The sequence below is a fragment of the Crinia signifera genome, chromosome 1 (genome assembly GCF_055691185.1).
Source record: "Crinia signifera chromosome 1, ASM5569118v1, whole genome shotgun sequence".
NCBI classification, from domain to species: Eukaryota; Metazoa; Chordata; class Amphibia; order Anura; family Myobatrachidae; genus Crinia; species Crinia signifera.
In genome coordinates, this window is record NC_139217.1 from 371,702,073 (window position 1) to 371,726,231 (window position 24,159).

A 24,159-nucleotide genomic window follows, 5' to 3' on the forward strand; every position below is an offset into this window, starting at 1 on the left:
TGTGTACAATTGCAGAATAAAGACGTCACTCCAGGTACTTGTAAAGAACAGTCATTTTACTGTGTATCAACAGTGTTTCGGGCCGTGGGCCCGTCTTCAGGACAATAACAGCTACTGTTTTTGTCCTGAAGATGGGCCCCCAGCCCGAAACGCCGTTGACACACAGTAAAACTACTGTTCTTTATATATCTCAAACTTGAAATTCCGGCACTCAAAGTGTCATAACAAATTTAAATTGCAAAAGCATGCATACTTGCTGGGGTGCCCTCCTTGATAATTCCAAAGGATCTCTCACCACAGTATTCCAAAAAAGCGGCACTCACACAGGCTTAATGATTATGGGTCCTTTATTAAGTCCAAAAGTTTTGGGGTTCCCCCGTCATCAGGGACAGCAGCACAAAAGTACAACATGCTGCTGTCCCTGACAACGGGGGAACCCCAAAACTGTTGGTCTTAATAAAGTACCCATAATCTTTTAAGATATATATGTATATATATATACACACACACACACACACACACACACACACTCTGGAAGAATCCAGACCGGCACTCAGTGCTGAAGAAAACTTTTATTCCACAAATGTGTGGAAAGACAGGTAACAGCAGCTATTACCTATTTTTTGCACGTTTATGGAATAAAAATAAGTTTTCTTCAGCGCTCAGTGTCGGTCTTGATTCTGCCACATTGTGGGGAGTAAGTTTGCCCTGTTTTGCCTTTATGGACCAGGCATCGGAATTGCTACATACATCTACAGTGGAGTGCCACCCGTTGGGTTTTGGGTTTTGTCACTTTTTTTTTTTTGTTTCCTTTTTATTTATTTTCATACTTATAAAAGACAATAAGACAATGATACAAACACACAACATACAAATTCATAACTTGCAAATTCAGCTGGGTAAAGTCCGTCTATTACTTAGCATTCAATACTCCAATATAGCTATAATAGCAAAAAAAAATGCAAAAGTGCAATTACAGTATAAACAACACTCTATTTTCGCTATACTCAGCTGAAATCAAAAATATTAACACAGAAAAAACAATACAAGAGGTAGCCCATTCCATCTAAAACTCTGTGGTGATCAAATACGGGTAGTCAGCAAGGCTCCATAGTTTTTACACAGCCCTCGCAACCTGCCCTTTACGTCAATTAACTATTAGGTATATTCACACATATATTATACATATATTTACTATTCCGCATTATAAAAGAAGGAAGAAGAAAAAAAAAAAAAAAAAAAAATTATCTTTCCCCCTTTCAGGTGCTCATGTGACTTACTCCAATATCAGCAAAATGTCCACTATCCTTACTTTCAATATCTATTTATACATCAGTGACCTAAAATTCTTTAACTTCTTTTGTGAATTATATTTTACAGCTTATTCCATTATCGCAAAACACCTTCTAGTATCATAACACTCATAAATCTATTAAGTGCCATCCTCATTACTTTTCCATTTACCCCAGTGCTTCATAAATTTACTTAACGTGTTTCTACGTGCATATAATAATTTCTCCTGCCTAATAGTAAATTCAACCAAAGCCTTCCATTCCACCATCGAGGGTCTATTTTTAGCAAGCCATGTTCTAGCAATCATTACCTTAGCAAGTGCCACCATATTAAAAATAAACTCTTTATCGATACACTGTTGATATTGATCAGGTAATACATTTAACAAACAACATTTTGGTGTTAACATCTCCTGTTTAATCCCAACCTTACACAGGCAGGAAATAACCTCTTTCCAAAATTCCTGGGTTTCTCTGCACTCCCATGCTAAATGGTAAAATGTACCCACTTCAGTATCACATTTCGGACAAATATCCGTTTCTTTACATCCCGCTTTATATAATTTTTCTGAGGTCAGATATGCTCTGTGCATCATTAATAATTGAATTTGTTGAGTCCTAATCGAGTTGGTGAGCTTCATATTTACTCCCAAGACCCGTCTCCACTCACAATCTCGAATAGGACCCACATCCATTTCCCATTTAGCCTTCAATCCCAACATCCCATTTTTATTTTTCATCTGTACAAGCTCCGCATATATCCTTGACAGCATCTTAGGCTTATTCCCCCCTATCAGCCACTTTTTTATCGGACTCGTACCGAATTTGGGGACCTCTCCCTCAAAGAGTCCCAGAAGGGCACTTTTCAGCTGTAAATACCTCCAATAATGTGATTCAGGTAGGTCAAATTCCTGTTTTAATTGTTCGAAGGATTTTATCTTTCCATTAGCAAACAAGTGACTCAGGCAGTTAATACCGTATGGTAGCCAAACCTTATTAATTTGCAATGCCTTCAAGACTTTAAATTTATTTAAATCCCCGAGTGGGTATTCAGTTTCCCAATCAGAAAATGCCATGATCTTATTTACTTTCTTCCATATCTTAACTAGCTGAGTAGTCATAGGTGTATCTCTACCCCCCTTATGTCCCATTATAATTTTCTGTAGCGGTGTTAACCCCTCCTTCCCATAATAATCGAAGTTGGACTCCCTCTTCAGCCACTCCTGCAGAGATATTATCTGACTCGCCAAGTAATAGAGCTCAAAGTCTGGAACTGACATTCCCCCTTCTTCCCTAGTTCTCATTAGGGCTTGTAATCGTATTTTTGGTCGTTTATTGTTCCACACAAATGTGGAAATCATACTATTGATTTTTCTAAAAAAGGTATCAGGGATAAACACTGGGGCATGCTGCAAAATATATAAAAATTTCGGAAGAATAATCATTTTCAGCAAATTGGCTCTACCCATTGTCGTCAGGGGCAATTTCCCCCAACTTTTGATTTTCCCCGCTAGATAAGCAACCAGGGGATTTAAATTCAGCTCTTGAAAATCTTTCGGGTTACGTGAGATATAAACACCTAAATATTTAAACTGGTTAACCCACTTAACGGCCAGATCTGTTACTCTATCTGTTGGAGCATTTGGCCTAATAGCCATCAAGCTTGATTTACTTTTATTAATCCGAAAACCAGAAAAATCCCCGTAATTACCTATCAACTCCAATATAGCAGGGACATCTTTCTCAGCATCTGGCATGAATACTAAAAGGTCATCAGCGTATAAAGCCAGTAGCTCATTATTTGGACCTGATTTTAACCCCTTTATTACCGGGTGGTTGCGCATAAGACAGGCGAGGGGTTCTATAGAGAGGGCGAACAGCATGGGGGAGAGTGGACAACCCTGTCTCGTTCCCCTATATAGGGAAAAGGGATCAGAAGTTCTCCCGTTCACCGCCACCCTGGCCCGTGGCGCCGCATATAATAGCTGGACCCATTTGATGAATGTCGGCCCAATGCCGAACCGCCGCATGGTCTCCCAAAGGAAAGGCCACTCCACTGCATCAAAGGCTTTAACGGCATCCAGGGCCAGGATCGCGGGGAGCGGGTACTCTGCATTAGTCTCCTGTAAATGCTTAAAAACCTTGCGTATATTTATGACAGTGGATTTGCCCGGCATAAAGCCGGATTGATCCGGGTGAATTAACTTATCAATAAATCTGTTTAATCGAGACACCAATGCCTTTGCCAACACCTTCGCTTCAAATGATATCAAAGAAATGGGTCTGTAGGACTCTAATAACTCAGGGTTTTTCTCTGATTTCAATAAAACTATGATTTTAGCTTCCATTATTGAAGCAGGCAATGTATTTTCCTCAAAACAAACGTTGAGTGTTTCCAAAAGCATTGGTGCCAGTACCTCAATGTATTTTTTATAAATTTCCCCTGGCAGTCCATCCAACCCCGGAGATTTCCCATTAGGGAAGGAGTTAATAGCAGTTTTTATTGCCACTAAACTAAGCGGGGCATCTAACTCTTCCCTCATCTCCCCCGTGAGGGATGGTAAGTCTATCTTCCCCAAGAAACTCCTAATCTCCTCCTCACTGTATCTCAATTTAGAATCATATATGTCTAAAAAATAGTCCTTGAAGGCATTTGCAATATCTTTATTGGCAGTCACCAACTGGCCGTTAATATCAATTATTTTGGCGATAGTATTTGGAGGGGATTCTGCTCGTGCAAGCTGCGCCAAAAATCTACCTGATCTATCCCAACTTACATATTTTGTGTGCATATTGTTAGCCAGTATCCTGGCATTTTCTACCTGTAGACTGTCTAGCCAAATCTGCTGAGCTGTCAACCAAGCAGCTTGTGTCTCATCCGAACCTACCTCAATAAATCTCTGTTCTTTTTCTACACATTCATCCTCTAATCTCCTAATCTTATCCCGGCTCTCCCTTTTAGTAACACTGATCTGCTTTTTAAATGTCCCCCTAATATGTGCCTTAAGAGAGTCCCACACCACTGCCATTGATGCAGAGTCTCTATTAAGAATCCAAAATTCCTCCCAACTCTCATTTAACCCCTCTGCCCCACTTAATCTATCCAACCATCTGGGGTCAAACCTCCAAAATTTTTGTAAATTCCTCCCATCCTCCTCAAGTTCTAAACAGAGCGGCGAGTGATCTGAAATCCCTCTATTATGATATTCCACCTTCTTAACCTCGGGTAGTAGTCCTACCGAAATAAGCATAAGATCAATTCTTGATAGGGACAGATGAGATGCGGAGTAACAAGAATATTGGAGCCTATCGGGGTTTTTAATCCTCCAAGGATCACACCAGCCCAAATTTTCAATGAACTCCCCAAATCCCCCATTACCCTTTTTCTGACCAGCACTTTTTTTGCTCCATCTATCTAACTCAACATTCAATATATTATTAAAATCGCCCATGCAAATGACAGGCGTATCAGGAGCCAATTGCGTAAATTCCACTGCCCTAGATAATATTTCAAATGAAAAAGGCGGAGGAATATACACCGCCAGAATAAGGAGATGCCTGGCATTGATCTGGCAGTCTAGGAAAATGAACCGCCCCAATGGGTCAATTAAAACACGATTGCACATGAACGAAAGAGTTTTCCTAATTAGAAGAGACACTCCCCTCGAGGCCGTTGTGAATTGAGAATGGTAGGCTGTCCCCACCCATGGTTTTCTTAAGGCTAAAAGCTTATTGCCTACTAGGTGGGTTTCAATTATAGTAATCACATCGGCATTCGATTTTTTTAAATACCCCAGAACTAGAGACCTTTTGACCCGATTGTTTATACCTCGAACATTCCAGGTCATTAGGACCACCATTTCCTTAATGTTAAAAATAAATTACAACTATAGCCTACCATGCTCTCTCCACTCCTCACGGCAGAATAGGTTCTGGCCTTACTAGGCCGGGCTGACCCCCACCACATTTCCAAATATAAACCACAACTGACTTCGGGCTTACCTCTACATACAACATTTAAACCAACACATAACACCCCAACCCCACCCTCCGCCCCCCTCCCTGTATACCCATACCCACAAGGCATACCTCTACCCACCCTTATCCCGACCCCTTATGGAGCTTCCTTTAAGGCCACCAATGTGCGGTGAGCTCCCTGCATTCATTAACACTATTACTCCTGGCAGGTTGCCAACTGATGGCGGCCTGGTTCCCATTGATTTAACCAAACTGCTGCCTCATTAGGATTTTGAAAAAAACGGGTCGAACCGTCCACCACAATTCTCAGTTTCGCTGGAAATAGGAGCGAATATTTCACACCTCTTTCTCTCAGCCTTTTTTTAATTTCAGTAAACTTTGAGCGTTCTTTTTGAACTTCAAGCGAGAAATCTGGGAAAAGAGCAATTCTAACTCCATTATGCTCCAGCGGCCCTTTCTCCCGAGCCAGCCTCAAAATAATGTCACGATCCCGAAAGTTCAGTACTTTGAAGATTAAAGTTCTAGGTGGGGCACCCGGGGGACCTGCTCGCATAGGAACCCTATGGGCTCTTTCTACTGCAAACATCTTAGACAGTTTTGTCACTTTTAATGTCATGTACAACATGAACCTTGATGGGTTTTATATTATATACTTGGACCGTTTGTGAGTGCGGTCTGTCTTGGACACACACACACATTATATATATATGAAATCTGATGAAAAATCCTAACAAGATTTGAAACGTTAAGCAATTGCTGAGTACGTGTCGTTTATTTCCCGAGAGTGCCGCTATCTTTTACGCTGTCTACATCACTGGTCTACCCAAGAGGGCACCCGGGGCCAGTTATCAAGCTTTGTGCTGGGTGAGTGCCGATTCATCGGACTTTATATATATATATATATATATATATATATATATATATATATATATATATATATATATATATATATATAAATACAGGTGTCCAGTGCAAACAAATAAGATATTATCCACGACAGGAGCTTTCTGATAATGTAATTTACTATGTGCCAGTAATAATACCACCATACCTCCCAACATGAGCCTCTCCAGGAGGGACACATTGCTCTGCTCCTGGACTTCCCTCTTAATGCATGATTACCTTCATCTGTGTTGAACATGTTAATTTGTTTGAAAGTTTGTTGTACAAAGGTGCTGGCAATCACACATTAACAGGGAAGTACAGGAACAGAGCAATGTGTCCCTCCTGGAGAGGCTCATGTTGGGAGGTATGATACCACTACTACTGTACAGCGTTAGCGCTTTCTATCTTAAATGTAATAGAAAGGGCAGCGTGTAAGGTCGCCCGGTACAATGCTGGCCATACATAGACGGACACTAGGTAAGAGTCAGTATAACACTAGTCAGTGAGGGTCATTATGGTCTGTCCTGCCGGCGCCCTCCACACTGCGCGGCGCAGTGGACAGGAGCCTGCGGGGGCCACGCCATGTGATGGATGCGGGAGTGTGCGGTCCTTACCTCTTCCATACGTCTCCGTTCACCTGCTACAGAGTCAGACAGATGCTGCTGCGGCTGAGACAGGCGCTGACGTCAGTAAGCCACACCCACAGCATGCCCAAGCTCGATTGTGAGTAGAGCTTCGGCATCCGGGTACAGGGCAAACGCGGCCACGGGTGACCCTGGACAACATCCAGGTCGCTGCTGGAGTCGGTGCCTCTCTTTGCATTATGGATGTCCGAGACGAGGCTGAAGTTGGCTTCTTATTCGGCCAGCTTCTTATTCGAGCTCCAGCTTCTTATTCGAGCTCCAGCTTCTTATTCAGAACAATCACTTTTACAAGGGTTAATGAATCATGGACCACAAATTTGACTGCATAAATCAACACAGGGGGTTGCCTACATATGACCCACTTGCAATTTCTTTTGACCAACAATGATTTGGGCAGAAAATGGGCACAAAAATGGGCATGGGTCCCAGATATCATTTTGAATAAGTAGCTGGTGTCCTGCAAGGGTTAAACAGCCTTGGTCAACAAATATTACACTGGAAACCGGCACAGGGGGGTCACTTACATATGACCCACTTGCCATTTATTTTGACCAACAAGGATTTGGGCAGAAATAGGGCACTAAAGTGGGCATGGGTCCCAGATTTCATCATTTTGAATAAGTAGCTGGTGTTCTGCAAGGGTTAAACAGCATTGGTCAACAAATATTACACTAAAAACCCGCACTAGGGGCTCACTTACATATCACCCACTTGCCATTTCTTTTGACCAACAAGGATTTGGGCAGTAATAGGGCAGTAAAGTGGGCATGGGTCACAGATGTCATTATTTTGAATAAGTAGCTGGTGTCCTGCAAGGGTTAAACAGTGTTGGTCAAAACATATTACACTTGAAACCCACACAGGGGGGTTGCCTACATATGACCCACTTGCAATTTCTTTTAACCAACAATGATTTGGGCAGAAAATGGGCACAAAAATGGGCATGGGTCCCAGATATAATTTTGAATAAGTAGCTGGTGTCCTGCAAGCGTTAAACAGCGTTGGTCAAAAAATATTACACTGGAAACCCGCACAGGGGGGTCACTTACATATGACCCACTTGTCATTTCTTTTGACCAACAAGGATTTGGGCAGAAATAGGGCACTAAAGTGGGCATGGGTCCCAGATTTCATCATTTTGAATAAGTAGCTGGTGTTCTGCAAGGGTTAAACAGCGTTGGTCAACAAATATTACACTGAAAACCCGCACTAGGGGCTCACTTACATATCACCCACTTGCCATTTCTTTTGACCAACATGGATTTGGGCAGAAATAGGGCGATACAATGGGCATAGGTGACAGATTTCATCATTTTGAATAAGTAGCTGGTGTCCAGCAAGGGTTAAACAGCATTGGTAAACAGTATGGCACTTGAAACCCGCAGAGGCTTCACTTCATATGACCCATTTGCAATTTCTTTTGACAACAATGTTTAACCCTTGCAGGACACCAGCTACTTATTCAAAATGATGACATCTGGGACCTATGCCCACTTTACTGCCCTATTTCTGCCCAAATCCTTGTTGGTCAAAAGAAATGGCAAGTGGGTCATATGTAAGTGACCCCCCTGTGCGGGTTTCCAGTGTAATATTTTTTGAACAACGCTGTTTAACCCTTGCAGGACACCAGCTACTTATTCAAAATGATATCTGGGACCCATGCCCATTTTTGTGCCCATTTTCTGCCCAAATCCTTGTTGTTCAAAAGAAATGGCAAGTGGGTCATATGTAAGTGACCCCCCTGTGCGGGTTTCCAGTGTAATATTTTTTGACCAACGTTGTTTAACCCTTGCAGGACACCAGCTACTTATTCAAAATGATGATTCTGGGACCCATGCCCACTTTACTGCCCTATTTCTGCCCATATCCTTGTTGGTCAAAAGAAATGGCAAGTGGGTCATATGTAAGTGACCCCCCTGTGCGGGTTTCCAGTGTAATATTTGTTGACCAACGCTGTTTAACCCTTGCAGAACACCAGCTACTTATTCAAAATGATGATTCTGGGACCCATGCCCACTTTACTGCCCTATTTCTGCCCAAATCCTTGTTGGTCAAAAGAAATTGCAAGTGGGTCATATGTAAGTGACCCCCCCTGTGTGGATTCCAAGTGTAACATTTTTTGACCAACGCTGTTTAACCCTTGCAGAACATCAGCTACTTATTCAAAATTAGGACATCTGGTTTCTATGCCCATTTTAGTGCCCTATTTCTGCCCAAATCCTTGTTGGTCAAAAGAAATTGCAAGTGGGTCATATGTAAGTGACCCCCCTGTGTGGATTCCAAGTGTAACATTTTTTGACCAACGCTGTTTAACCCTTGCAGAACATCAGCTACTTATTCAAAATTAGGACATCTGGTTTCTATGCCCATTTTAGTGCCCTATTTCTGCCCAAATCCATGTTGGTCAAAATAAATTGCACGTGGGTCATATGTACGTGTACCACTTGTGCTGGTTTCAAGTGTAATATTTTTTGACCAATGCTGTTTAACCCTTGCAGGACACCAGCTACTTATTCAAAATGATATCTGGGACCCATGCCCATTTTTGTGCCCATTTTCTGCCCAAATCCTTGTTGGTCAAAAGAAATGGCAAGTGGGTCATATGTAAGTGACCCCCCTGTGCGGGTTTCCAGTGTAATATTTTTTGACCAACGCTGTTTAACCCTTGCAGGACACCAGCTACTTATTCAAAATGATATTTGGGACCCATGCCCATTTTTGTGCCCATTTTCTGCCCAAATCCTTGTTGTTCAAAAGAAATGGCAAGTGGGTCATATGTAAGTGACCCCCCTGTGCGGGTTTCCAGTGTAATATTTTTTGACCAACGTTGTTTAACCCTTGCAGGACACCAGCTACTTATTCAAAATGATGATTCTGGGACCCATGCCCACTTTACTGCCCTATTTCTGCTCATATCCTTGTTGGTCAAAAGAAATGGCAAGTGGGTCATATGTAAGTGACCCCCCTGTGCGGGTTTCCAGTGTAATATTTGTTGACCAACGCTGTTTAACCCTTGCAGAACACCAGCTACTTATTCAAAATGATGATTCTGGGACCCATGCCCACTTTACTGCCCTATTTCTGCCCAAATCCTTGTTGGTCAAAAGAAATTGCAAGTGGGTCATATGTAAGTGACCCCCCCTGTGTGGATTCCAAGTGTAACATTTTTTGACCAACGCTGTTTAACCCTTGCAGAACATCAGCTACTTATTCAAAATTAGGACATCTGGTTTCTATGCCCATTTTAGTGCCCTATTTCTGCCCAAATCCTTGTTGGTCAAAAGAAATTGCAAGTGGGTCATATGTAAGTGACCCCCCTGTGTGGATTCCAAGTGTAACATTTTTTGACCAACGCTGTTTAACCCTTGCAGAACATCAGCTACTTATTCAAAATTAGGACATCTGGTTTCTATGCCCATTTTAGTGCCCTATTTCTGCCCAAATCCATGTTGGTCAAAATAAATTGCACGTGGGTCATATGTACGTGTACCACTTGTGCTGGTTTCAAGTGTAATATTTTTTGACCAATGCTGTTTAACCCTTGCAGGACACCAGCTACTTATTCAAAATGATATCTGGGACCCATGCCCATTTTTGTGCCCATTTTCTGCCCAAATCCTTGTTGGTCAAAAGAAATGGCAAGTGGGTCATATGTAAGTGACCCCCCTGTGCGGGTTTCCAGTGTAATATTTTTTGACCAACGCTGTTTAACCCTTGCAGGACACCAGCTACTTATTCAAAATGATATTTGGGACCCATGCCCATTTTTGTGCCCATTTTCTGCCCAAATCCTTGTTGTTCAAAAGAAATGGCAAGTGGGTCATATGTAAGTGACCCCCCTGTGCGGGTTTCCAGTGTAATATTTTTTGACCAACGTTGTTTAACCCTTGCAGGACACCAGCTACTTATTCAAAATGATGATTCTGGGACCCATGCCCACTTTACTGCCCTATTTCTGCCCAAATCCTTGTTGGTCAAAAGAAATGGCAAGTGGGTCATATGTAAGTGACCCCCCTGTGCGGGTTTCCAGTGTAATATTTTTTGACCAACGTTGTTTAACCCTTGCAGGACACCAGCTACTTATTCAAAATGATGATTCTGGGACCCATGCCCACTTTACTGCCCTATTTCTGCCCAAATCCTTGTTGGTCAAAAGAAATTGCAAGTGGGTCATATGTAAGTGACCCCCCTGTGTGGATTCCAAGTGTAACATTTTTTGACCAACGCTGTTTAACCCTTGCAGAACATCAGCTACTTATTAAAAATGATGACATCTGTGACCCATGCCCAATTTACTGCCCTTTTACTGCCCAAATCCTTTTTGGTCAAAAGAAATGGCAAGTGAGTCATATGTATCTGACCCCCCTGTGTGGATTCCAAGTGTAACATTTTTTGACCAAGGCTGTTTAACCCTTGCAGAACACCAGCTACTTATTCAAAATGATGATTCTGGGACCCATGCCCACTTTACTGCCCTATTTCTGCCCAAATCCTTGTTGGTCAAAAGAAATGGCAAGTGGGTCATATGTAAGTGACCCCCCTGTGTGGATTCCAAGTGTAACATTTTTTGACCAACGCTGTTTAACCCTTGCAGGACACCAGCTACTTATTCGAAAAGATATCTGGGACCCATGCCCATTTTTGTGCCCATTTTCTGCCCAAATCCTTGTTGGTCAAAAGAAATTGCAAGTGGGTCATATGTAGGTGACCCCCCTGTGTGGATTCCAAGTGTAACATTTTTTGACCAACGCTGTTTAACCCTTGCAGGACACCAGCTACTTATTCAAAATGATGAAATCTGGGACCTATGCCCACTTTACTGCCCTATTTCTGCCCAAATCCTTGTTGGTCAAAAGAAATGGCAAGTGCATCATATGTATATGACCCCCCTGTGCGGGTTTCCAGTGTAATATTTTTTGACCAACGCTGTTTAACCCTTGCAGGACACCAGCTACTTATTCAAAATGATGATTCTGGGACCCATGCCCACTTTACTGCCCTATTTCTGCCCAAATCCTTGTTGGTCAAAAGAAATTGCAAGTGGGTCATATGTAAGTGACCCCCCTGTGTGGATTCCAAGTGTAACATTTTTTGACCAACGCTGTTTAACCCTTGCAGAACATCAGCTACTTATTCAAAATGATGACATCTGTGACCCATGCCCAATTGACTGCCCTTTTACTGCCCAAATCCTTGTTGGTCAAAAGAAATGGCAAGTGAGTCATATGTATCTGACCCCCCTGTGTGGATTCCAAGTGTAAAATTTTTTGACCAACGCTGTTTAACCCTTGCAGGACACCAGCTACTTATTCAAAATGATGATTCTGGGACCCATGCCCACTTTACTGCCCTATTTCTGCCCAAATCCTTGTTGGTCAAAAGAAATGGCAAGTGGGTCATATGTAGGTGACCCCCCTGTGTGGATTCCAAGTGTAACATTTTTTGACCAACGCTGTTTAACCCTTGCAGGACACCAGCTACTTATTCGAAAAGATATCTGGGACCCATGCCCATTTTTGTGCCCATTTTCTGCCCAAATCCTTGTTGGTCAAAAGAAATTGCAAGTGGGTCATATGTAGGTGACCCCCCTGTGTGGATTCCAAGTGTAACATTTTTTGACCAACGCTGTTTAACCGTTGCAGGACACCAGCTACTTATTCAAAATGATGAAATCTGGGACCTATGCCCACTTTACTGCCCTATTTCTGCCCAAATCCTTGTTGTTCAAAAGAAATGGCAAGTGCGTCATATGTATATGACCCCCCTGTGCGGGTTTCCAGTGTAATATTTTTTGACCAACGCTGTTTAACCCTTGCAGGACACCAGCTACTTATTCAAAATGATGAAATCTGGGACCCATGCCCACTTTACTGCCCTATTTCTGCCCAAATCCTTGTTGGTCAAAAGAAATGGCAAGTGGGTCATATGTATTTGACCCCCCTGTGTGGATTCCAAGTATAACATTTTTTGACCAACGCTGTTTAACCCTTGCAGGACACCAGCTACTTATTCGAAAAGATATCTGGTACCCATGCCCATTTTTGTGCCCATTTTCTGTCCAAATCCTTGTTGGTCAAAAGAAATTGCAAGTGGGTCATATGTAGGTGACCCCCCTGTGTGGGTTTCAAGTGTAATATGTTTTGACCAACACTGTTTAACCCTTGCAGGACACCAGCTACTTATTCAAAATAATGACATCTGGGACCTATGCCCAGTTTCGTGCCCAATTTCTACCCAAATCCTTGTTGGTCAAAAGAAATTGCAAGTGGGTCATATGTAGGTGACCCCCCCCGTGTGGATTCCAAGTATAATATGTGTTGACCAACGCTGTTTAACCCTTGCAGGACACCAGCTACTTATTCAAAATGATGAAATCTGTGACCCATGCCCACTTTACTGCCCTATTACTGCCCAAATCCTTGTTGGTCAAAAGAAATGGCAAGTGGGTCATATGTAAGTGACCCCCCTGTGTGGATTCCAATTGTAATATTTTTTGACCAACGCTGTTTAACCCTTGCAGGACACCAGCTACTTATTCAAAATGATGATACTGGAACCCATGCCCACTTTACTGCCCTATTTCTGCCCAAATCCTTGTTGGTCAAAAGAAATGGCAAGTGGGTCATATGTAAGTGACCCCCCTGTGCGGGTTTCCAGTGTAATATTTGTTGACCAACGCTGTTTAACCCTTGCAGAACACCAGCTACTTATTCAAAATGATGATTCTGGGACCCATGCCCACTTTACTGCCCTATTTCTGCCCAAATCCTTGTTGGTCAAAAGAAATTGCAAGTGGGTCATATGTAAGTGACCCCCCTGTGTGGATTCCAAGTGTAACATTTTTTGACCAACGCTGTTTAACCCTTGCATAACATCAGCTACTTATTCAAAATGATGACATCTGTGACCCATGCCCAATTTACTGCCCTTTTACTGCCCAAATCCTTGTTGGTCAAAAGAAATGGCAAGTGAGTCATATGTATCTGACCCCCCTGTGTGGATTCCAAGTGTAACATTTTTTGACCAACGCTGTTTAACCCTTGCAGGACACCAGCTACTTATTCAAAATGATGATTCTGGACCCATGCCCACTTTACTGCCCTATTTCTGCCCAAATCCTTGTTGGTCAAAAGAAATGGCAAGTGGGTCATATGTAAGTGACCCCCCTGTGTGGATTCCAAGTGTAACATTTTTTGACCAACGCTGTTTAACCCTTGCAGGACACCAGCTACTTATTCGAAAAGATATCTGGGACCCATGCCCATTTTTGTGCCCATTTTCTGCCCAAATCCTTGTTGGTCAAAAGAAATTGCAAGTGGGTCATATGTAGGTGACCCCCCTGTGTGGATTCCAAGTGTAACATTTTAGACCAACGCTGTTTAACCCTTGCAAGACACCAGCTACTTATTCAAAATGATGAAATCTGGGACCTATGCCCACTTTACTGCCCTATTTCTGCCCAAATCCTTGTTGGTCAAAAGAAATGGCAAGTGCGTCATATGTATATGACCCCCCTGTGCGGGTTTCCAGTGTAATATTTTTTGACCAACGCTGTTTAACCCTTGCAGGACACCAGCTACTTATTCAAAATGATGATTCTGGGACCCATGCCCAATTTACTGCCCTTTTACTGCCCAAATCCTTGTTGGTCAAAAGAAATGGCAAGTGAGTCATATGTATCTGACCCCCCTGTGTGGATTCCAAGTGTAACATTTTTTGACCAACGCTGTTTAACCCTTGCAGGACACCAGCTACTTATTCAAAATGATGATTCTGGGACCCATGCCCACTTTACTGCCCTATTTCTGCCCAAATCCTTGTTGGTCAAAAGAAATTGCAAGTGGGTCATATGTAGGTGACCCCCCTGTGTGGATTCCAAGTGTAACATTTTTTGACCAACGCTGTTTAACCCTTGCAGGACACCAGCTACTTATTCGAAAAGATATCTGGGACCCATGCCCATTTTTGTGCCCATTTTCTGCCCAAATCCTTGTTGGTCAAAAGAAATTGCAAGTGGGTCATATGTAGGTGACCCCCCTGTGTGGATTCCAAGTGTAATATGTTTTGACCAACACTGTTTAACCCTTGCAGGACACCAGCTACTTATTCAAAATAATGACATCTGGGACCTATGCCCAGTTTCGTGCCCAATTTCTACCCAAATCCTTGTTGGTCAAAAGAAATTGCAAGTGGGTCATATGTAGGTGACCCCCCTGTGTGGATTCCAAGTGTAATATGTGTTGACCAACGCTGTTTAACCCTTGCAGGACACCAGCTACTTATTCAAAATGATGAAATCTGTGACCCATGCCCACTTTACTGCCCTATTACTGCCCAAATCCTTGTTGGTCAAAAGAAATGGCAAAAGGGTCATATGTAAGTGACCCCCCTGTGTGGATTCCAATTGTAATATTTTTTGACCAACGCTGTTTAACCCTTGCAGGACACCAGCTACTTATTCAAAATGATGATACTGGGACCCATGCCCACTTTACTGCCCTATTTCTGCCCAAATCCTTGTTGGTCAAAAGAAATGGCAAGTGGGTCATATGTAAGTTACCCCCCCTGTGCGGGTTTCCAGTGTAATATTTGTTGACCAACGCTGTTTAACCCTTGCAGAACACCAGCTACTTATTCAAAATGATGATTCTGGGACCCATGCCCACTTTACTGCCCTATTACTGCCCAAATCCTTGTTGGTCAAAAGAAATGGCAAGTGGGTGATATGTAAGTGACCCCCCTGTGTGGATTCCAAGTGTAATATTTGTTGACCAACGCTGTTTAACCCTTGCAGGACACCAGCTACTTATTCAAAATGATGAAATCTGGGACCTATGCCCACTTTAGTGCCCATTTTCTGCCCAAATCCTTGTTGGTCAAAAGAAATTGCAAGTCGGTCATATGTAAGTGACCTCCCTGTGTGGATTCCAAGTGTAACATTTTTTGACCAACGCTGTTTAACCCTTGCAGGACACCAGCTACTTATTCAAAATGATGAAATCTGTGACCCATGCCCTCTTTACTGCCCTATTACTGCCCAAATCCTTGTTGGTCAAAAGAAATGGCAAGTGGGTCATATGTAAGTGACCCCCCTGTGTGGATTCCAAGTGTAATATTTTTTGACCAACGCTGTTTAACCCTTGCAGGACACCAGCTACTTATTCAAAATGATGATTCTGGGACCCATGCCCACTTTACTGCCCTATTTCTGCCCAAATCCTTGTTGGTCAAAAGAAATGGCAAGTGGGTCATATGTAAGTGACCCCCCTGTGCGGGTTTCCAGTGTAATATTTTTTGACCAACGCTGTTTAACCCTTGCAGGACACCAGCTACTTATTCAAAATGATATCTGGGACCCATGCCCATTTTTGTGCCCATTTTCTGCCCAAATCCTTGTTGGTCAAAATAAATTGCTAGTGGGTCATATGTACGTGACCCCCTGTGTTGATTTCTGCAGTCAAATTTGTGGTTTAAGATTCATTAACCCTTGTAAAAGTGATTGTCCTGAATAAGAAGCTGGAGCTCGAATAAGAAGCTGGAGCTCGAATAAGAAGCTGGCCGAATAAGAAGCCAACTTCAGCCTCGTATGTCCGAGTCACAAAATGTTTCGGTGTGTCTGTGTGCAACCCAACTTCCCACTATTTACCAGTCTTTTGTTCATGCTGCTATGGAATACTATGAGCTTATATTTTATATTGATTCAATGTACTTAATTATGTCCGCCTTCCTTCTTTCAATCAATTAATTAATTAAATAACTTTGTAATTGCTGTTATTCTTAGTGGTAATAGATGAATTAAAAAGTAGTCTATCATTAATGTGATACTGTGCTCCATTCCAAGGTGCTGTTCTCCCGACGGTATACGGTCGCTAGGACAACACTATGAAGGTTGACACATGAAATAGGTCGACATGGCTAAGGTCGACAGGGTCTGAAGGACGATACAAACATTAGGAAGGTCGACATAAGTTTTTCGCAAGTAAACCTTTTGTAATAAAACAGTATAAGTGTTTGTGGTCACAATTGGTTGGACACAGGATCATGTGAGTCACAGTGTTCAGGTGGTCACAATTGGTTGGACACAGGATCATGTGAGCCAGTGTTCAGGTGGTCACAATTGGTTGGACACAGGATCATGTGAGCCAGTGTTCAGGTGGTCACAATTGGTTGGACACAGGATCATGTGAGCCACAGTGTTCAGGTGGTCACAATTGGTTGGACACAGGATCATGTGAGCCACAGTGTTCAGGTGGTCACAATTGGTTGGACACAGGATCATGTGAGCCACAGTGTTCAGGTGGTCACAATTGGTTGGACACAGGATCATGTGAGCCACAGTGTTCAGGTGGTCACAATTGGTTGGACACAGGATCATGTGAGCCACAGTGTTCAGGTGGCTGTGTTGATGAGTAGAAGGTTATAAGAATAGTCAGGTCTCAAATACATAGATGTCATTTAAAAATTCCGGTAAAGTATATTGTATCAGCGTAAATCAATGGTTTTTTTGCTTATATATCTAGAAATGCTGTGGACCCACAATGTATCTAGCAGTTTGGAGGAACCATGTCCTGTGGGTGCATACCCAACCTATTTGTGCTAGGAATCCCTGGTAGAGAGATCTAGAATGATCACCTAATGGTGTTTGCAATGTCAATGAAAAAGAAATATAAATTAAATGCAAGTTATCAGAAAGAAGAGCCACGAGTCTCCCTTTGGGTAGCTGCTGACCCACTGTGTGCTGCAACGGTGAGTGAAGTGTGTCCGGAGAAAAAAGGTAGAATCTTTGGCTATAGAAATTATAGTTTAGGTCTACTGTTGTCTGTGATGGTCTTTAGGACAATCCCACAATGAGAACCTGATGATAAGTAAAAGCAGTTCTGCTTTTGGCATATGCAACCATGTCCCACCTGATGGAACGTGCCAGAGCAGGGAGGCAGGAGAGAACGCAATACAACACAACTAGAAACCCGCCTGTCAACCCATGATATTTATAATCCATTCCAGTCAGGATTCAGGAGAAGACATAGCACTGAAACAGCCTTGGTATGTGTGCTGAATGATCTTCTAATGGCAAGAGACCCAGTTCATGGTTTGACACTGTGGATCATGGAATTTCTGTGAACAGGATGGCACAGTTCTTAGCAGGTTCAAATCTTTTCTCACTGGCTGGTCACAGAGAGTTTCTTCTGGAATCTTCTACTCATCATCATCAATGCCACTGATATGAGGTGTCCAACAAGATTCTATACTATCTCACATGCTTTTTTGCAGTATACATGCTACCACTGGGTGACCTAATCAGATGCCATGGCCTGGTTTACCACTGCTATGCAGACAACACACAACTGTACCGGTCTCTTGCTATAGATATCAAATTGTAAAGTGGTGGCCAACCTGTGGCTCTTGAGCCTCATGCGGCTCTCCCCCTTGTAAAGTGTGTCTCCTGCTCCCACTGCTGCCCGCCGTCCACCGTCTGTCCCAGTCCCCCCTGCTGCCGGTTCCCTGAATCCCTTCTCCTTCTGAGGGGAGGAGAGCGCGCATTGTGCATCTCTCCTACCCCTTACTGTGCATCCTTGTGACTGGGCCGTTAGCCAATCAGAGCTCGTGGGCCAGCATCCAATCAGGAGCCGGCCAGCGAGCTTAAATTGGTGGGCGGCCCAGTCACAGGGAAGTGAGTGGGGAAGGACTAGGAGTCACGCGGTGTGCTGTGCTCTCCTCCCATCGGTGACATGACAGGAGGACTGCAGGGGGACACCAGACTGTCCTCTCCCCGCCTGGCAGCAACAACGGTGAGTGCTGCTGCTGGGAAATTTGCACTGTGGGGGCATAACAGTTTGTGGCACTGTGGGGGCATAGCAGTTGGTGGCACTGTGGGGGCATAGCAGTTGGTGGCACTGTGGGGGCATAGCAGATTGTTGCACTGTGGGGGCATAGCAGTTGGTGGCACTGTGGGGGCATAGCAGTTGGTGGCACTGTGGGGGCATAGCAGTTGGTGGCACTGTGGGGGCATAACAGTTTTTGGCACTGTGGGGGCATAGCAGTTTTTGGCACTGTGGGGGCATACCAGCTTGTTGGCACTGTGGGGGCATACCCGGCACCGTGTGGTGCATACCTGGCACCGTAGGGGGCATATGTGTTTCTGGCACTATTGGGGGCATATGTATATATGGCACTAACAAATGTGTCCTGCGATCAGATCTAAATAAGGGCCATAGCCAGAATCAAGCATTTATTTCTCCCAGAAGTATCTGATCTTCCCTGTCAGGTACTGTGGGTGATTATCTCTCCCATTACAATCTGTGGCGTACGCACTTCCTCCCCTTTCACAATGGGCCTTATTCTAGTTCACTCTTTCTGACAAAATCCTTCTTAGATGGACAAAACCATGTGCACTGCAGGGGGGAAGATGTAAAATGTGCAGAGAGAATTAGATTTGGGTGAGTTATTTTGTTTCTGTGCAGGGTAAATACTGGCTGCTTTATTTTTACACTGCAATATAGATCTCACTTTGAAGTAAAACCCCACCTAAATCTATTTATCTCTGCACAAGTAATATCTGCTCCCCTGCAGTGCACATGGTTTTGTCCATCTAAGAAGGATTTTGTCAGAAAGAGTGAACTAGAATAAGGCCCAATATCCTCCGCCTCTCATTGGCATTGCGTACTCTCCAGCCCCCTGGCTTTGGCATGTACCACCAGGTGGGAATTGGTTGCATTAATCAACAGCAAACGTGTTACTTTTGCACTTTCTCTGACCTACACTACTTATCAGGCTCTCATTGTGGGGTTATCCTAAAAACTATCACATCAACAGCAGACCTGAACTATCATTTCTATAGCCAGAGAATCTCCATTTTTTCTTAGGGCACACTCAAATCACTGTTCACTGCTACGGCACATGGTGGGTCAGCAGCTACCCCAAGTGAGACTCATGGCTCTTCTTTCTACTAACTTACTTTTAATTTCTATCTATTTGTCATTTACATTGAAAACACCATTAGGTGATCAATCTAGTTCTCTTTATCAGGGATTCCTAGCACAAATAAGTTGGGTACGAACCCACAGGACATGATTCATCCAAATTGCTAGATACATTGTGGGTCCACAGCCTTAATAGATATAAAAAAAATTTGCTTTACGCTGATACTGTACAAAATATTATTTTTATAATACATCTATGTATTTGATACCTGAATATTCTTATAACCTTCTACTCATCAACACAGCCACCTGAACACTGTGGTTCACAGGATCCTGTGTCCAACCAATTGTGCCCACAAAAAGGAATGCTGCCCATACACTTATGCAATGGGATTTGATGCGACATCGAAGTACGATATCCATTGAATCCGATCAAATTTTTGGGTGTAAAAGTCAGCACCCGATGTCGAATGCCATCTTCCGATGGCACATCGGGTGCTGGAAGAGGGCGGGCAGGGGGCGGCGGAGTAGTGTATGCTAGCAATAGCACTTGCGGGCGGCGGGAGTCAGCGGTGCAGAAGATTTGTTTAAAACACTGGGCTGCCCTGTGATTGGCTGAGCTCTCTCAACCAATCACAGGGCAGCCCGGTATTTTAAACAATTCTCCCGCCACCACTGACTCCCGCCACCCGCAAGCGCTACTGCTAGCACTACACTACTCCATCGCCCCCTGATACGAGACGCAGGTACTGTACACCGCCAGCAGTCCCTAAGGCCCCCGCTCACCAAACCCCACAATGCTGAATGTGTCCCCTCCGCCCCCGGATTTATATTCTAGCAATCGCATGTGGTTAAAAACGCATCACGTCGAAAAGTCCCTTAAAGATGCTTAGATTTATCATCCAGAATTGGTTGAAATCAAATGATTGTATACAATATCCTCAAAAGAATATATGTACATAGACATCTCTTCGATTATCTCCTTTGTGTGTGAAAATACTGAGACATAACATTTTATGATAAGTAAAAGTTCAGTTTTAACTCCGGACAGCGGTTTAACCTTCCTGTTGCTGTTCTAAAATGATTACTCCATAGGCCTGATTCAGACCCAGTCACAAATCTGTGAAAATCACTATTCGTTCAGACTCGTGATCGCAGCTTAAGTTCCAACACGAGTGCGGCAACTACATGTTTTCCGGGAGCAGTCTGGAAAGGAGGTTGTTTTTGGGGTGCATCGGCTGAATGATGTCACAGGCAGCCGCTGGGTCCTAAAACATGGCCAGCCTGCGCCTGGCAGCCAGAGGGCTGCCAGTCATGTGCAATTGCTTCGCTGTGGAGAAAATGCTCACACTTTAACAATGTGACTGCAAATTTTTGCAAGCGCATAGCTGGAAGAGACCCGGCGAGAAGGCAGTCTTGCTCTGTGCTGGGCAGCCTTCTTCCCCTGCAGACTACTGCCGCCAGTTTTACCTCAGCAAAGATTATCTAAAGTACAACTGACTCTGAATCAGGCCCCATATGCCATTAAGGTTGGTTTTGAAAAAATGTTGCTCAATAAATATACTGTGCCCTCTGGCATCGGAGGATTCAGGTGGTGGTGTGGTGGCACCAAGGCATGCGTCTCCTCGTCATTTAGTAGATTTTGTTAAATTATGATGTTGCAATACCTTTGGCCTGCCTGCCCACAAACAAGATGATTCCGGCGGCTGTCAACAGGGCAACCGGGAGCCTCCAGAGATGCCAGTGTCAGAGTGTCTGATCCTCCAGCGTGGCAAGCTAAGGCATTACAATTCCCACAGCCTCTCGTCTCAACTTGTTTGATTGCAGGTACAGGTCAAGTATCCCGTATCCGAATATCCGTTATCCGAATTATTCCGAAAACCAGACATTCCAGAAAGTGAAATTTTTTTTTTTTTTTTGCTAAAAACTCACTTAGGACATTTGTAACAGCATCACTGGGGACATGATATGTAACTGGCACTATATATGTGCAAGACAATGATTGCTTGGCATTCAAATTCAGTGCTGAGATAGTACACACATTTTGTTTCGCGTTTTGAAACCTTGTTTTTTGAACAAATAAAATATATTTGTGTGTATTTTATGTGGTAATAAAATATATTTGTGTGTATATTATGTGTTTATACAGCATAAATGCAAGATACTTCAAAATACATCATTGAAATATTAAAATATTCCGAAATACGGAATAATCCGTTATCCAAAATTCTCCTGGTCCCGAGCATTTTGGATACGGGATACTCAACCTGTACTCACATTCCCTCCTCTGTGATTGCAGATAAAGGCCTCACCTGTGATCGCAGCCAGAATCAAGCATTTATTTCTCCCAGAAGTATCTGATCTTCCCTGTCAGGTACTGTGGGTGATTATCTCTCCCATTACAATCTGTGGCGTACGCACTTCCTCCCCTTTCACAATGGGCCTTATTCTAGTTCACTCTTTCTGACAAAATCCTTCTTAGATGGACAAAACCATGTGCACTGCAGGGGGGAAGATGTAAAATGTGCAGAGAGAATTAGATTTGGGTGAGTTATTTTGTTTCTGTGCAGGGTAAATACTGGCTGCTTTATTTTTACACTGCAATATAGATCTCACTTTGAAGTAAAACCCCACCTAAATCTATTTATCTCTGCACAAGTAATATCTGCTCCCCTGCAGTGCACATGGTTTTGTCCATCTAAGAAGGATTTTGTCAGAAAGAGTGAACTAGAATAAGGCCCAATATCCTCCGCCTCTCATTGGCATTGCGTACTCTCCAGCCCCCTGGCTTTGGCATGTACCACCAGGTGGGAATTGGTTGCATTAATCAACAGCAAACGTGTTACTTTTGCACTTTCTCTGACCTACACTACTTATCAGGCTCTCATTGTGGGGTTATCCTAAAAACTATCACATCAACAGCAGACCTGAACTATCATTTCTATAGCCAGAGAATCTCCATTTTTTCTTAGGGCACACTCAAATCACTGTTCACTGCTACGGCACATGGTGGGTCAGCAGCTACCCCAAGTGAGACTCATGGCTCTTCTTTCTACTAACTTACTTTTAATTTCTATCTATTTGTCATTTACATTGAAAACACCATTAGGTGATCAATCTAGTTCTCTTTATCAGGGATTCCTAGCACAAATAAGTTGGGTACGAACCCACAGGACATGATTCATCCAAATTGCTAGATACATTGTGGGTCCACAGCCTTAATAGATATAAAAAAAATTTGCTTTACGCTGATACTGTACAAAATATTATTTTTATAATACATCTATGTATTTGATACCTGAATATTCTTATAACCTTCTACTCATCAACACAGCCACCTGAACACTGTGGTTCACAGGATCCTGTGTCCAACCAATTGTGCCCACAAAAAGGAATGCTGCCCATACACTTATGCAATGGGATTTGATGCGACATCGAAGTACGATATCCATTGAATCCGATCAAATTTTTGGGTGTAAAAGTCAGCACCCGATGTCGAATGCCATCTTCCGATGGCACATCGGGTGCTGGAAGAGGGCGGGCAGGGGGCGGCGGAGTAGTGTATGCTAGCAATAGCACTTGCGGGCGGCGGGAGTCAGCGGTGCAGAAGATTTGTTTAAAACACTGGGCTGCCCTGTGATTGGCTGAGCTCTCTCAACCAATCACAGGGCAGCCCGGTATTTTAAACAATTCTCCCGCCACCACTGACTCCCGCCACCCGCAAGCGCTACTGCTAGCACTACACTACTCCATCGCCCCCTGATACGAGACGCAGGTACTGTACACCGCCAGCAGTCCCTAAGGCCCCCGCTCACCAAACCCCACAATGCTGAATGTGTCCCCTCCGCCCCCGGATTTATATTCTAGCAATCGCATGTGGTTAAAAACGCATCACGTCGAAAAGTCCCTTAAAGATGCTTAGATTTATCATCCAGAATTGGTTGAAATCAAATGATTGTATACAATATCCTCAAAAGAATATATGTACATAGACATCTCTTCGATTATCTCCTTTGTGTGTGAAAATACTGAGACATAACATTTTATGATAAGTAAAAGTTCAGTTTTAACTCCGGACAGCGGTTTAACCTTCCTGTTGCTGTTCTAAAATGATTACTCCATAGGCCTGATTCAGACCCAGTCACAAATCTGTGAAAATCACTATTCGTTCAGACTCGTGATCGCAGCTTAAGTTCCAACACGAGTGCGGCAACTACATGTTTTCCGGGAGCAGTCTGGAAAGGAGGTTGTTTTTGGGGTGCATCGGCTGAATGATGTCACAGGCAGCCGCTGGGTCCTAAAACATGGCCAGCCTGCGCCTGGCAGCCAGAGGGCTGCCAGTCATGTGCAATTGCTTCGCTGTGGAGAAAATGCTCACACTTTAACAATGTGACTGCAAATTTTTGCAAGCGCATAGCTGGAAGAGACCCGGCGAGAAGG

General features: G+C 43.4%; 1 protein-coding gene across 2 annotated transcripts in view; it reads right to left on the minus strand.

Moving 5' to 3' along the window:
* ABCB9 (ATP binding cassette subfamily B member 9) overlaps positions 1 to 6,911 on the minus strand; it is a 73,701-nt gene extending 66,790 nt beyond the window's left edge. For both annotated transcript variants that reach the window (XM_083151100.1, XM_083151090.1), the window contains exon 1: positions 6,770 to 6,911. The gene's annotated coding sequence lies outside the window, so the exon portion shown is untranslated. The remainder of the gene's footprint in view (positions 1 to 6,769) is intronic.
* Positions 6,912 to 24,159: the final 17,248 nt, after the last annotated feature.